This window comes from Heptranchias perlo, chromosome 16 (genome assembly GCF_035084215.1).
Source record: "Heptranchias perlo isolate sHepPer1 chromosome 16, sHepPer1.hap1, whole genome shotgun sequence".
NCBI lineage: Eukaryota > Metazoa > Chordata > Chondrichthyes > Hexanchiformes > Hexanchidae > Heptranchias > Heptranchias perlo.
Genome location: NC_090340.1, coordinates 50740591 through 50753342, shown reverse-complemented (window position 1 = coordinate 50753342; position 12752 = coordinate 50740591). Strand labels below are relative to the sequence as shown.

The following is a 12752-nucleotide window of genomic DNA, read 5'->3' as shown; positions in this document are numbered from 1 at the left end:
TCCCAAGAATGACTCTTGGGCACCTATTGTTTTCTAAATAAAAAGTTTACCACCTTTATAGGAAGCATTTCCAGAGTATTTTTGCTTTGAGTGTGCATTCTCTCTACTTCTAGTCAAAATGAGGAACTGATAAGGCAATTGTTCAATGTTGTAAAGCACAGTAAGAAGCCTCAAGAAGAGAGGGGGGATACATGACATGAAGCACTGGGATATAGAAAAATACAGCAGAGAATTACATTCAAGCTAATTAACTCCTGTATAATGTGGAAAGCAAGAGAAATGTTAAGCACCAGCCATGGGCAGAAACCAATTTTGTGGTGCTTTGTTGTGCATTGCATTGGCCTGCATAAGATTAGGAAGCTGAGTCTGTTTGAAAATTCAATAATACAATAGCAATGGCTTTGAAACACAGAAGATGTGATTCAACGCTGGATAGGATACATAAATCAACTTTGCTGTATTAAGAAAACAAGAAGTACACATAATCACATCCCTAAGGGTTCTTTTCTTAAAAAAAATAAACAAAACAAGTAGTCAAACCATGTCAACATTACCCATTTTTAATACAACCTGGCTGCCAAATTATACAAGGGTAAATTTTCTTTTGCTCCGCTCCTGGTGCATGACAGGAGTACATATGAAACTATTTTCTCCATTAAATTTTTTGAGTGGAAAAACATGGGCTAGAAATGCATAACTTATCCTGCAGAGGAATGGAAAATTAACCCTATAGTTCTTTTGATATTAATGAGGTGTTGTCTTTGATCTGCCTCAGATAGTCAATGGAGTATGAAACTCACTTCAGTGTTGAATAATTATTCAATGTTATATCCTGAGAATTTCAATAAATTTAACACAGTAACATCGTAGCGTTAATTATATTCCTTTGTTACCTTGTTAATGTATCAAATTGGAAATCAATGTATATACCAAAATAAATTACAATATAGAGATTAAGACCTCTGATGCATTTAAGAGGAAACTAGATAATCACATGAGGGAGAAAGGAATAGAAGGATATGCTAATAGGGTTGGATGAAGAGGGGTGGTAGGAAGCTTGTGTGGAGCATAAATGCAGGCATAGACCAGTAGGGCCGAATGGCCAGTTTCTGTGCTATAAGACCGTAAGAGATAGGAGCAGGAATAGGCCATTCGGCCCCTCGGGCCTGCTCTGCCATTTAGTGAGATCTTGGCTGATCTGATTTTTACCTCAACTCCACTTTCCCACCTTTCCCCATATCCTTTGACTCCCTTGCCGATCAAAAATTTGCCTAACTCAGCCTTGACTGACTCAGCCTCCACAGCTTTTTGGGGTAAAGAATTCCAAAGATTCATGACCCACTGGGAGAAGAAATTCCTCCTCATTTCCATCTTAAACGGGCAACCCCTTATTCTGAGACTATGTCGCCTAGTTTTAAGATTCCCCCATGAGGGGTAACATCCTCTCAGCATCTACCCTATCGAGTCCCCTCAGAATCTTGTATGTTTCAATAAGATCTCCTCTCATTCTTCTAAACTCCAATGAGTACAGACTCAACCTGTTCAATCTTTCCTCATAAGACAACCCTTCCATACCCAGAATCAACCTAGTGAACCTTCTCTGAACTGCCTCCAATGCAAGTATGTCTTTCCTTAAATAAGGGCACCTGAACTGTACGCAGTACTCCAGGTGTGGTCTCACCAGCACCCCGTAGAGTTGTAGCATGACTTCCCTGCTTTTATACTCCATCCCCCTAGAAATACAGGCCAATATTCCATTTGCCTTCTGGATTACCTGCTGCACCTGTATGTTGACTTTTTGTATTTCATGTACGAGGACACCCAGATCCCTCTGTACCGCAGCATTTTGTAGTATTTCTCCATTCAAATAATATTTTGCTTTTTTATTTTTCCTCCCAAAGTGGATGACTTCACATTTTCCCACATTATGTTCCATCTGCCAAATTTTTGCCTATTCGCTTAACCTGTCAATATCCCTTTGCAGACACTTTGGGCCCTATATTAGGAGGGAGGCGGGTTGGCAGCGGGGGGTCGACTGGGCGCGTGATTAATGCGCCCAGTGAATTCGGGGATTGCAGCCTAATTGAAGGCCCTATTTAAAGGGGCAGTCCTCCAATGCTCCTCCTGCAGCAAAGAACCAATTTTGGATCATGGATCAGGCCAGAGGCAAGGTTGCTCCAAGGTTCTCTGACTCCTCACTCCAGGTGCTGCTCGATGGGGTGAGGAGGAGGAAGGAAATTTTTTTTCCATCGGATGGGAGGAAGTGCCCTCCCTCCATCACCAAGAAGGCCTGGCTGGAGGTGACTGAGGAGGTCGCCAGCAGTGGCAATGTGTCCAGAAACTGGGTCCAGTGAAGGAAGCGATTTAATGACCTAACCAGGTCAACCAAAGTGAGTATACTTATGCATTGTCCCACACTCCGTCTTCCACATCACCTCCACCACCACATAACTCCTTCTGCACTGCCACCACATCGCTCTCGCATCACTCCTCATATCCACTCAACTATCATCCTCACCTTGCCTGCACTTACTCACTGCCCCAGTTCCTATTCGAACACTACCACGCAACCCAATCCTCATACAATCCCATGGCTATGTCTCACATGCACCCTCCCATGCATCTCCCTCACGCTCACCCCCACCCACACCAATGCATGCAGCAGGTCACCATGCAACCATCACTCAATCATGCCTCTGTGTTTTGCCTTGATAGGAGAAGAGATGCCAGAATGCCCGGGAGAGGGCAAGGAGCGGAGGGGGTCCGCCACACCAGGCGGTCTTAACAGATGCGGAGCAGCAGGCACTCAAAATAAGCCGGACGCTGGAGTGCCTGTCCGTGACAGACGCCGAGACTGGGAGTGCACAAGTGGCTGGTGACAGAAATCTAACACTCAGCACTCATGATAGCGAATGATATTAGCATCACTTGGCATCTGCAGCACCTCAATATCTGTCCACATGCTTAATATTGCTTTCTGTTCTCTTGCAGGGCCATCTGCGAGCGCCGTAACGGCGGAGGGCGATTCCTCAGAGGACCTGCCGGCCTCTGAGGGTACATCGTCACATCTGAGCCAGCCATCCACCAGCGCAGACACACACAACTCAGTGGGTCCCCGTCCTCACTTGGTTGGGCTTGCACATGGTGAGTCACCACGCACATGTGAGCATGAGCAGACCCAGGTGGCAGGGGTAGCTGTGGAGAGTCCGCGTCGGTAGGAGCACTCTTCTCCAGGCTCTGCTCAGCAAGACCCAGATGCTGAACCCTGGGAGCCAGCCGTGAAAAGGAGAGTCATCGAGGACCAGCAGCACATTGCCGAGTTACTGGAACAGTTGCCACGCGCACTCTCCACAATCGCGCAGAGGATGGAGGAGTACAACTCCTGCATGAGTGGAATTCTGTCACAGGGACGTGAAGGCATCTCTGAGATAGTGTCGTGGGTAGGTGCGGGAATGTCTGCGATAGAGGAAAGGCTAGCCTCCATCAAGCTTCAAGCACGGCTCAACAATGAGCCCATTCAGGCCCTGACAACGGCCGTTCGGATTCAGGGTAAGCAGCATTCTGCCGCTTTAAACAGGCTGAATATACCTTACAACTGGCCTTCGAAGGCTTCACACAAGTTCTCCAAACTGTCGTCCAGGAGGGTGGAAGGAGTGATGTGGGCCTGGGCCAGGAGAGGGATTTTTTTTATTATTCGTTCATGGGATGTGGGCGTCGCTGACGAGGCCAGCACTTATTGCCCATCCCTAATTGCTTTTGGAAGGTGGTGGTGAGCCGCCTTCTTGAACCGCTGCAGTCCGTGTGGTGAAGGTTCTCCCACAGTGCTGTTAAGGAAGGGAGTTCCAGGATTTTGACCCAGCGACGATGAAGGAACGGTGATATATTTCCAAGTCAGGATGGTGTGTGACTTGGAGGGGAACGTGCAGGTGGTGTTGTTCCCATGTGCCTGCTGCCCTTGTCCTTCTAGGTGGTAGAGGTCGTGGGTTTGGGAGGTGCTGTTGAAGAAGCCTTGGCGAGTTGCTGCAGTGCATCCTGTGGATGGTACACACTGCAGCCACAGTGCACCGGTGGTGAAGGAAGTGAATGTTTAGGGTGGTGGATGGGGTGCCAATCAAGCGGGCTGCTTTGTCCTGGATGGTGTTGAGCTTCTTGAGTGTTGTTGGAGCGGCACTCATCCAGGCAAGTGGAGAGTATTCCGTTACACTCCTGACTTGTACCTTGTAGTTGGTGAAAAGGCTTTGGGGAGTCAGGAGGTGAGTCACTTGCTGCAGAGTACCCAGCCTCTAACCTGCTTTTGTAGCCAAAGTCTTTATGTGGCTGGTACAGTTAAGCTTCTGGTCAATGGTGACCCCCAGGATGTTTACGGTGGGGGATTCGGTGATGGTAATGCCATTGAATGTCAAGGGGAGGTGGTCAGTTGCTCTCTTGTTGGAGATGGTCATTGCCTGGCACTTATCTGGCGCGAATGTTACTTGCCACTCATCAGCCCAAGCCTGGATGTTGTCCAGGTCTTGCTGCATGCGGGCACGGACTGCTTCATTATCTGAGGGGTTGCAAATGGAACTGAACACTGTGCAATCATCAGCGAACATCCCCATTTTTGACCTTATGATAGAGGGAAGGTCATTGATGAAGCAGCTGAAGATGGTTGGGCCAAGAACACTGCCCTGAGGAACTCCTGTAGCAATGTCCTAGGGCTGAGATAATCGACCTCCAACAACCACTACCATCTCCCTTTGTGCTAGGTATGACTCCAGCCACTGGAGAGTTTTCCCCCTGATTCCCATTGAGTTCAATTTTACTGGGGCTCCTTGGTGCCACACTCAGTCAAATGCTGCCTTGATGTCAAGGGCAGTCACTCTCACCTCACCTCTGGAATTCAGCTCTTTTGTCCATGTTTGGACCAAGGCTGTAATGAGGTCTCGAGCCGAGTGGTCCTGGCGGAACCTAAACTGAGCATGGGTGAGCAGGTTATTGGTGAGTAAGTGCCGCTTGATAGCGCTGTTGACGACACCTTCCATCACTTTGCTGATGATTGATGGGGCGTTAATTGGCCGGATTGGATTTGTCCTGCTTTTTGTGGTCAGGACATAGCTGGGCAATTTTCCACATTGACGGGTCGATGCCAGTGTTGTAGCTGTACTGGAACAGTTTGGCCAAAGGCGCGGTTAGTTCTGGAGCACAAGTCTTCAGCACTACAGCCTGGATGCTGTTGGGGCCCATAGCCTTTGCTGTATCTATTGCACTCAGCCGTTTCTTGATATCATGTGGAGTGAATCGAATTGGCTGAAGACTGGCTTCTGTGATGTTGGGGATATCGGGAGGAGGCCGAGATGGATCATCCACTCGGCACTTCTGGCTGAAGATGTTTGCAAACACGTCAGCCTTGTCTTTTGCACTCACGTGCTGGACTCTGCCATCATTGAGGATGGGAATGTTTACAGAGCCGCCTCCTCCTCCCGTTAGTTGTTTAATTGTCCACCACCATTCACGACTGGATGTGGCAGGACTGCAGAGCTTGGATCTGATCTGTTGGTTGTGGAATCGCTTAGCTCTGTCTATAGCATGTTGCTTCTGATGATTAGCGTGCATGTAGTCCTGAGTTGTAGCTTCACCGGATTGGCACCTCATTTTTAGTTATGCCTGGTGCTGCTCCTGGCATGCTCTTCTACACTCCTCATTGAACCAGGGTTGATCCCCTGCCTTGTTGGTAATGGTAGAGTGAGGAATATGTTGGTAATGGCCGGGCCATGAGGTTACAGATTGTGTTGGAATACAATTCTGCTGCTGCTGATGGCCCACAGTGCCTCATGGATGCCCAGTTTTGAGCTGCTAGATCTGTTCTGAATCTATCCCATTTAGCACGGTGATAGTGCCACACAACACGTTGGATGGTGTCCTCAGTGCGAAGATGGGATTTCATCTCCACAAGGACTGTGCGGTGGTCACTCCTACCAATACTGTCATGGACATATGCATCTGCGACAGGTAGATTGGTGAGGATGAGGTCAAGGATGATGGTGAAAGGGGACATGGAAGTGGGGATGCCACTCAAAGCGCTCCCACGTCTCACCCGTTGCCCCCCTCTCAACCAGTACCCGCAATGCTGCCCCCTCTCCAGGTGGCCGAGTCTGCCCCTGCAGAGGTGCAGGTGGAGCAGTCCTTGGAGGGGCCCTCACAGGCACCAAAACCCAGAGGGCATCCGCGCAAAGCATCTCATCGGTCAGGGCATGGACAAGAGCAACCTGCCACTACCTCTGCTGATGCCACAGGGGTAGCACTATGTCGGGGTTCCCATAAACGTAAGGCGAAGATTTTGTGAGCACAATGGAGATGCACAAGGGTGTAAGACAAAATGTCGTTTTTGATTTAATTTTGTTTGTTTCGCAAAAAATCATTAAAGATTGTTATCACCACTACTGCCACATCTTTGCAAATCTTGTCTGGTTTGTGCAATAATGCCCTTTCCTGAGGATCACCATGAAGACCCACAACTGATGCCACCCATTGTGTCACTGCAGAATGGGTGTAGGTGTATTTGCAGGGCTCTTTTGTGCAGACGACAGAGATGCCAGCGATGTCCCCGGTGGCACCCTGGAAGGATGCGGAGGAGAAGTTGTTGAGGGCAGTGGTGGCTTTGACAGCGACAGGTAAGAAGATGGTGCTCGGGCCAGCCGGGAGCAGCTCGGCATGAAGGAGGCTGCAGATGACCACGACTACATGTCGAGTGACTCTGAGCCTCCATGTGCACTGCTGCTAAGAGGGGTCCAGGAAGCTGAGCCTCGGTCTGTAGACCCTGTGGCGAGGGTAGTGCCTTGTGCAACGCATCTCTCTCTGCGGTTGCCCTCCCTCCTGCTGTGCAGGTGGATGTGTCACAGCACTGTGTTGTGGAGCGCCACGTGTCAGAGGTGGACGGCGTGGCCGGCGAGGCTGGTGATGCTGTTCGCCCTCCGAGGAGGTCATGACTGCAGCTACGGCGGCTCCCATCTGGAAGATGTACTTTTGAGGGGGTCCGCAAGGCAGGTAAATGTATCTGCACACCGGGGTTGAGGTTGCAAGTTGGTGAATTTTAATGTTAGGAGGAGGGTGGTGCAGGCCGAACTTTGTCCAAAGTGACAGAGTGGTCTCCTGCAATGAGTGAGGGTCTCCCCCCGCCCCCCCAACCCCGCCATCTGTCAAATGGACCTTTGCAGCTGCCACAGGCTGGTGGCTGCAACACGTCCATTTCAACTGGGAGTGTTTCCCCCAGTATGGGAAACTCTCAGTTTCGATGAAAATTCCACCCCTCCTAAAATATCCTTCAAATCAGGTCTGCTAACAACCTGAAGTATCCAATTAATTAATTTAAGTGGGATCCCGCCTGTGGGGGCTACGCGTGCATCTAAGTGCGTCATTGGGGAACCCGGAAGTGGGCAGGGTGGAGCCGGGCTCTGGGCCCAATTTTCAGAGCCCCACCGCCACGAACGCACACGCTCAGACATCCGAAAATCGAGCCCTTTGTGTCCTCATCGCAACTTACTTTTCCACCTATCTTTGTATCATCAGCAAATTTGGCCACAAGACACTCTGTTCCTTCATCCAAGTCATTGATATATATTGTAAATAGTTGAGGCCCCAGCACTGATCCCTGCGGCACCCCACTAATTACTGATTGCCATTTTGAAAATGACCCTTTTATCCCGACTCTCTGTTTTCTGTTCGTTAGCCAATCCTCTATCCATGCCAGTATATTACCCCCAACACCATGAGCTCTTATCTTGTGCAGTAATCTTTTATGTGGCATCTTGTCGAATGCCTTTTGGAAATCCAAATATACTGCATCAATTGGTTACTCTTTATCCACCCTGCCCGTTACTTCCTCAAAGAACTCTAATAAATTTGTCAGACATGATTTGCCCTTCATAAAACCATGTATCAAAAGGCATTCAATAAGGTGTCATATAAAAGGTTGTTATGCAAGATAAGAGCTCATGGGGTTGGAGGTAATATGTGAGCGTGCATTGAGGATTAGTTAACGAACAGAAAACAGAGAGTAGGGATAAATGGGTCATTTTCAGATTGGCAGGCTGAAACTAGTGGAGCTTGGGCCTCAGGTATTTACAATCTATATTGATGACTTGGATAAAGGGACCCAGTGTAATGTATCCAAGTTTGATGATGATACAAAGATAGGTGGGAAAGTAAGCAGTGAGGAGGATACAGTCTGCAAAGGGATATAGACAGGTTAAGTGAGTGGGCAAGAAGGTGGCAGATGGAGTATAATGTGGGGAAATGTGAGGTTATTCACTTTGGCAGGAAGAATAGAAAAACAGAATATTTTTTAAATGGTGAGAAACTATTAAATGTTGGTGTCCAGAGACACTTGAGTGTCCTCGTACAAAAAAGACAAAAAGTTAGCATGCAGGCACAGCAGGCAATTAGGAAAGCAAATGGCATGTTGGCCTTTATTGCAAGGGGGTTGGAGTACAAGAGTAAGGAAGTGTTACTTGTACAATGTTACAGGGCTATGGTGATACCTCACCTGGAGTACTGCGTACAGTTTTGGTCTCCTTTTCTAAGGAAGGATATACTTGCAGGCAGTTCCACGGAGGTTCACTAGATTAATTCCTGGGATGAGAGGGTTGTCCTATGAGGAGTGGTAGAGTAGAATGGGCCTATACTTTCTGGAGTTTAGAAGAATGAGAGATGATCTCATTGAAACTGAGGGAGCTTGACAGGGTAGATGCCGAGAGGATTTTTCCCCTGGCTGGAGAGTCCAGAACTAGAGGGCATAGTCACAGGACAAGGGGTCGGCCATTTAAGACTGAGATGAGGAGGAATTTCTTCACTCAGAGGGTTGTGAATCTTTGGAATTCTCTACCCCAGAGGGCTGTGGATGCATTTCTGAAAGATGCAATAAGCACAATATAATTACAAGCCTTTTTAAAAGTCAATGCAGATTCTGCCCTTTCCATCTCAACTGATTTTACTTGAGATTTTATCTCGGGCAGGCAGGGGCCAAAGCGAGCAGAAAACCGTCCTGACCTCGGCAGTGTGAGGCCCGAAAGACTATCTCCCAGGTTTCATCTGCACATCTCCAGTTAGTTGCCCGCCTGAAACTGGCCGGATGCAGAAGCTGGCTGATGGACGGGAAAGCAATGTTGGGCTGCAGGAGGCAGCCTCCGGGGACTGAAGAAATGGTCCCTGGAACTCGGGTAAGTTGAGGGGAGGGGTTTCAGGAGGATCTCGTGATCACGGGGGGTGGGGGGGGGACAGCCCGGAACAGGGGATGGCTAAACTTTCCTAGTGGGAGCCGGAGAGTACTCCTGTAACTTCCTGGCCCCACAAGGATAGTAAAATAAAAGTTTAAGAGACTTACCTCTTTGGGCGCTCCTGGCCCCGGCGGGAAAGCCACAACCCCTTCCCTACTTAGGCCCATGGCTAAAATGGCAGTCAGGCCTCACTGACATCATCAGAAGAGCAGTTTAAAATCAAAGACTGCAGGAAAACAGCAGGACATTACATGGTTTTCCCATTAGTGCTGCCCAATTGACATAAAACAGCCTGAGCTATGTTATTAGCATCTTTACTGGCCATTTAACGACATGACGAATTCAATGCCTGACCTTGGCACGTAGAAACAGCAATAGCACCAGACAAGAGAATGGAACATATGGCACAGTTTAATCAACCATACAAAAACAAGTTGTGACGCAATCTGAGATCAAGGAGACATCACTGCATTGCAAAAATTGATATGATTTACGCCCAACATCTTTGCTAGAGCTCATTCTTCTCTCTATTTTTCTTCTCGTAAATAGGGACACTAAAGGGATAGTTTTGATAACGCTCCTATGAAGCACCTTGAGATGTTTTACTACGTTAAAGGCACTATGTATGTGCAAGTTGTTGTGGTTGACATTGCAAGGTTAAACCTCAGTGATACGTTTATTGTGTTCATCGGGACTCTTCCCTTCACACTCTAAAACACTCAGAAAACATTGGGAAAGAAATGGTTTGCACCACAATTAAAAGGTCTACCTTCATCCTTGTAACAGTTATGTTTCTCTGCATTTCCTGTTTCAGTTCAAAGGTTTTTAGATATTGATTTTTGCCTAAAATATTCTGCAATCTCTTTTCCCCAACAGGGATTGATTTTTTCTAATAAACCACTGAACCTTCTTGTTAATTTACTTGGAACTTCTGATCAGCAAACATGTCAACTGTCAGAAGTATTATTCATCCAGTAACTTTTAGCTAAACTGGGTAGCACTTCATATCATCTTGAATCTGGCTTAACTATAATACATTCACGAACATAAGAACATAAGAAATAGGAGCCGGAGTAGGCCATTCGGCCCTGCGAGCCTGCTCCGCCATTCAATAAGATGATGGCTGATCTTCGACCTCAACTCCACTTTCCTGCCCGATCCCCATATCCCTTGATTCCCCTAGAGTCCAAAAATGTATCTATCTCAGCCTTGAATATACTCAACGACTCAGCTTCCAAAGCCCTCTGGGGTAGAGAATTCCAAAGATTCACAACCCTGAGTGAAGAAATTCCTCCTCATCTCCGACCCCTTATCTTGCGACTATACCCCCTAGTTCTAGACACTCCAGCCAGGGGAAACAACAACTCAGCATCTACCCTGTCAAGCATCTCAGAATCGTATATGTTCCAACTGCATTCATTAAGATCAGTGGGTTCAAACCATTTAATTTATTCAGATTGACTCTCACATGATGTGATATACTTTGATGTTTTGAATTACAGAAACACAATAGAATAGAGAAATCGTTCAAAAAGGACTGGATAATTCAATTCAACATAACTGCAGGTGGGCAAATGAAAACTAAGATTTCAAATATTGCTATGGAACTTAACTACCTCTGGTAGTGCCCTGGTTAACCAGTAAAATTCCTTTCTGCACTAATGTAACAGATCGGATCGGCTGCCTGTTTTACACACCGCCCGATTTTACCTTTCGTTGACTTCAATAAAAAGTTAAATTGGCCGGGATGTAAAATGAACCAGCCAGTTTCCCGCCAGGTGGGTTAGGTTAGAATTAAAACAGATTCCAAGGAGGTCAGTCTCCTTTAAACGCATTCAGTCTGTTTGGGTGATCCTCAACTTTACTGACAAACATCCCGGACTGTCCTAAAACAGATACTGCAACAGTTGTGGGAAACAATACATGGTTCCTCCTCATGTCTGAAGTACACCACCCATTTTATTCACTTACCAGAATTCAAACTCAGGATCTTCCAGTCCTGAGACCAATACCCAACCAACTGAATTACCCAGTCCAGGTACAAATTAGTCCTCAACGATCTCTCTACCTATGGGAAGAATGAATTCATGCTGCCTATAAAGGAAAATTGATTCTTGCTTTTAAAAAATAATTTGTGTATGATTCAAAAACTATTTTTCTTCCTGTTTAGATTGCACCTCTGATGTTTACTGTGATGGCGCTCACAGTGTAATATACATTCTATTGCCTGCTCGAGACCCCTGTGTGAAAGACTTGCTCATGACCTAAAGGAAAAGTGATTTCCAAAATTGCAAGTGGATTGAAATACCAAGAACCCTTTCTAGCTCCACACTGGTAGCACATGAAAACTTTAATCAGTGATGGATTGGCTAAAGTCTAGACCAGCTACTTGGAATAGTTTTTGTTCAAGCCTCAGTCTAAACAGTGGTTCAGCAGCTCTGTTACCACACTCTGAGTTTCAAAGGAGCTTTATAAGATCACAGATACATTCAATGCACACATTAACATAGCTTTCAAATAGAAAGAAATGCCATTGTTTCTCCCCCTCCCAAGGATTATTAATTTGAATCAGCATCTGTAGCATATCAATCCAATTAATTCTATGTTAAACTAGTAAGTAAAAAGAATTAGTACAGTTTTAATATGCATAAAAGTCAAATCAAAGTACTCAGTATATATTTTATTTAGGCCATGAATTTAGGATTGTCACATAATTCGTATCCACGGCATAGTAGTCAAAACCTAGGTTGGGTTTCATTGTGTTTTTTGTCACAGTAAGAAACCACAGGAAAAAATAAATTACAGTCAACATCAACAGTTATAAATGAAGCTATGAATACATTCCAGTTAATGTCCCTACACCTCTTTATTCAACTGTTTTATGTGATGGTATGACTGTCTGTGGAACAGTAAATAAATCTACATGTAAAGTGTCAGTGCTAATGGGATGAGGCACAGGAAGGTACCCTATCCTGAACAGTTTCAGCTGATTATTTGGTAAATGTTTCTTAAAAGAACTGAACAAGAACTTAAGACAAAATATAATAAGCTGTATTGTATTTTTGTGATTAATTACATTAAAAAACAATAGTACTAAATTAGATCCTTATCTGCATTTTGCAGAAGTCTGAGCCTACTTACAATATTCAAATTTTCTTCAAAGGCAAAACATTGCGAGAGGCCCGAGGAGCAGCTACATTAGGAGAGGGAGAAAACCGGCAGTGGCAGAGCACCGCGAGAGGCCTGAGGAGCAGCTACATTAGGAGAGGGAGAAAACCGGCAGCGGCAGAACACCGCGAGAGGCCTGAGGAGCAGCTACATTAGGAGAGGGAGAGAACCGGCAGCGGCAGAACACCGCGAGAGGCCCGAGGAGCAGCTACATTAGGAGAGGGAGAGAACCGGCAGCGGCAGAACACCGCGAGAGGCCTGAGGAGCAGCTACATTAGGAGAGGGAGAGAACCGGCAGCGGCAGAACACTGCGAGAGGCCCGAGGAGCAGCTA

General features: G+C 46.6%; 1 protein-coding gene across 3 annotated transcripts in view; it reads right to left on the bottom strand.

Moving 5' to 3' along the window:
• si:dkey-246g23.2 (solute carrier family 66 member 2) overlaps positions 1–12752 on the bottom strand; it is a 68791-nt gene that overhangs the window by 23431 nt on the left and 32608 nt on the right. The window lies entirely within an intron of this gene.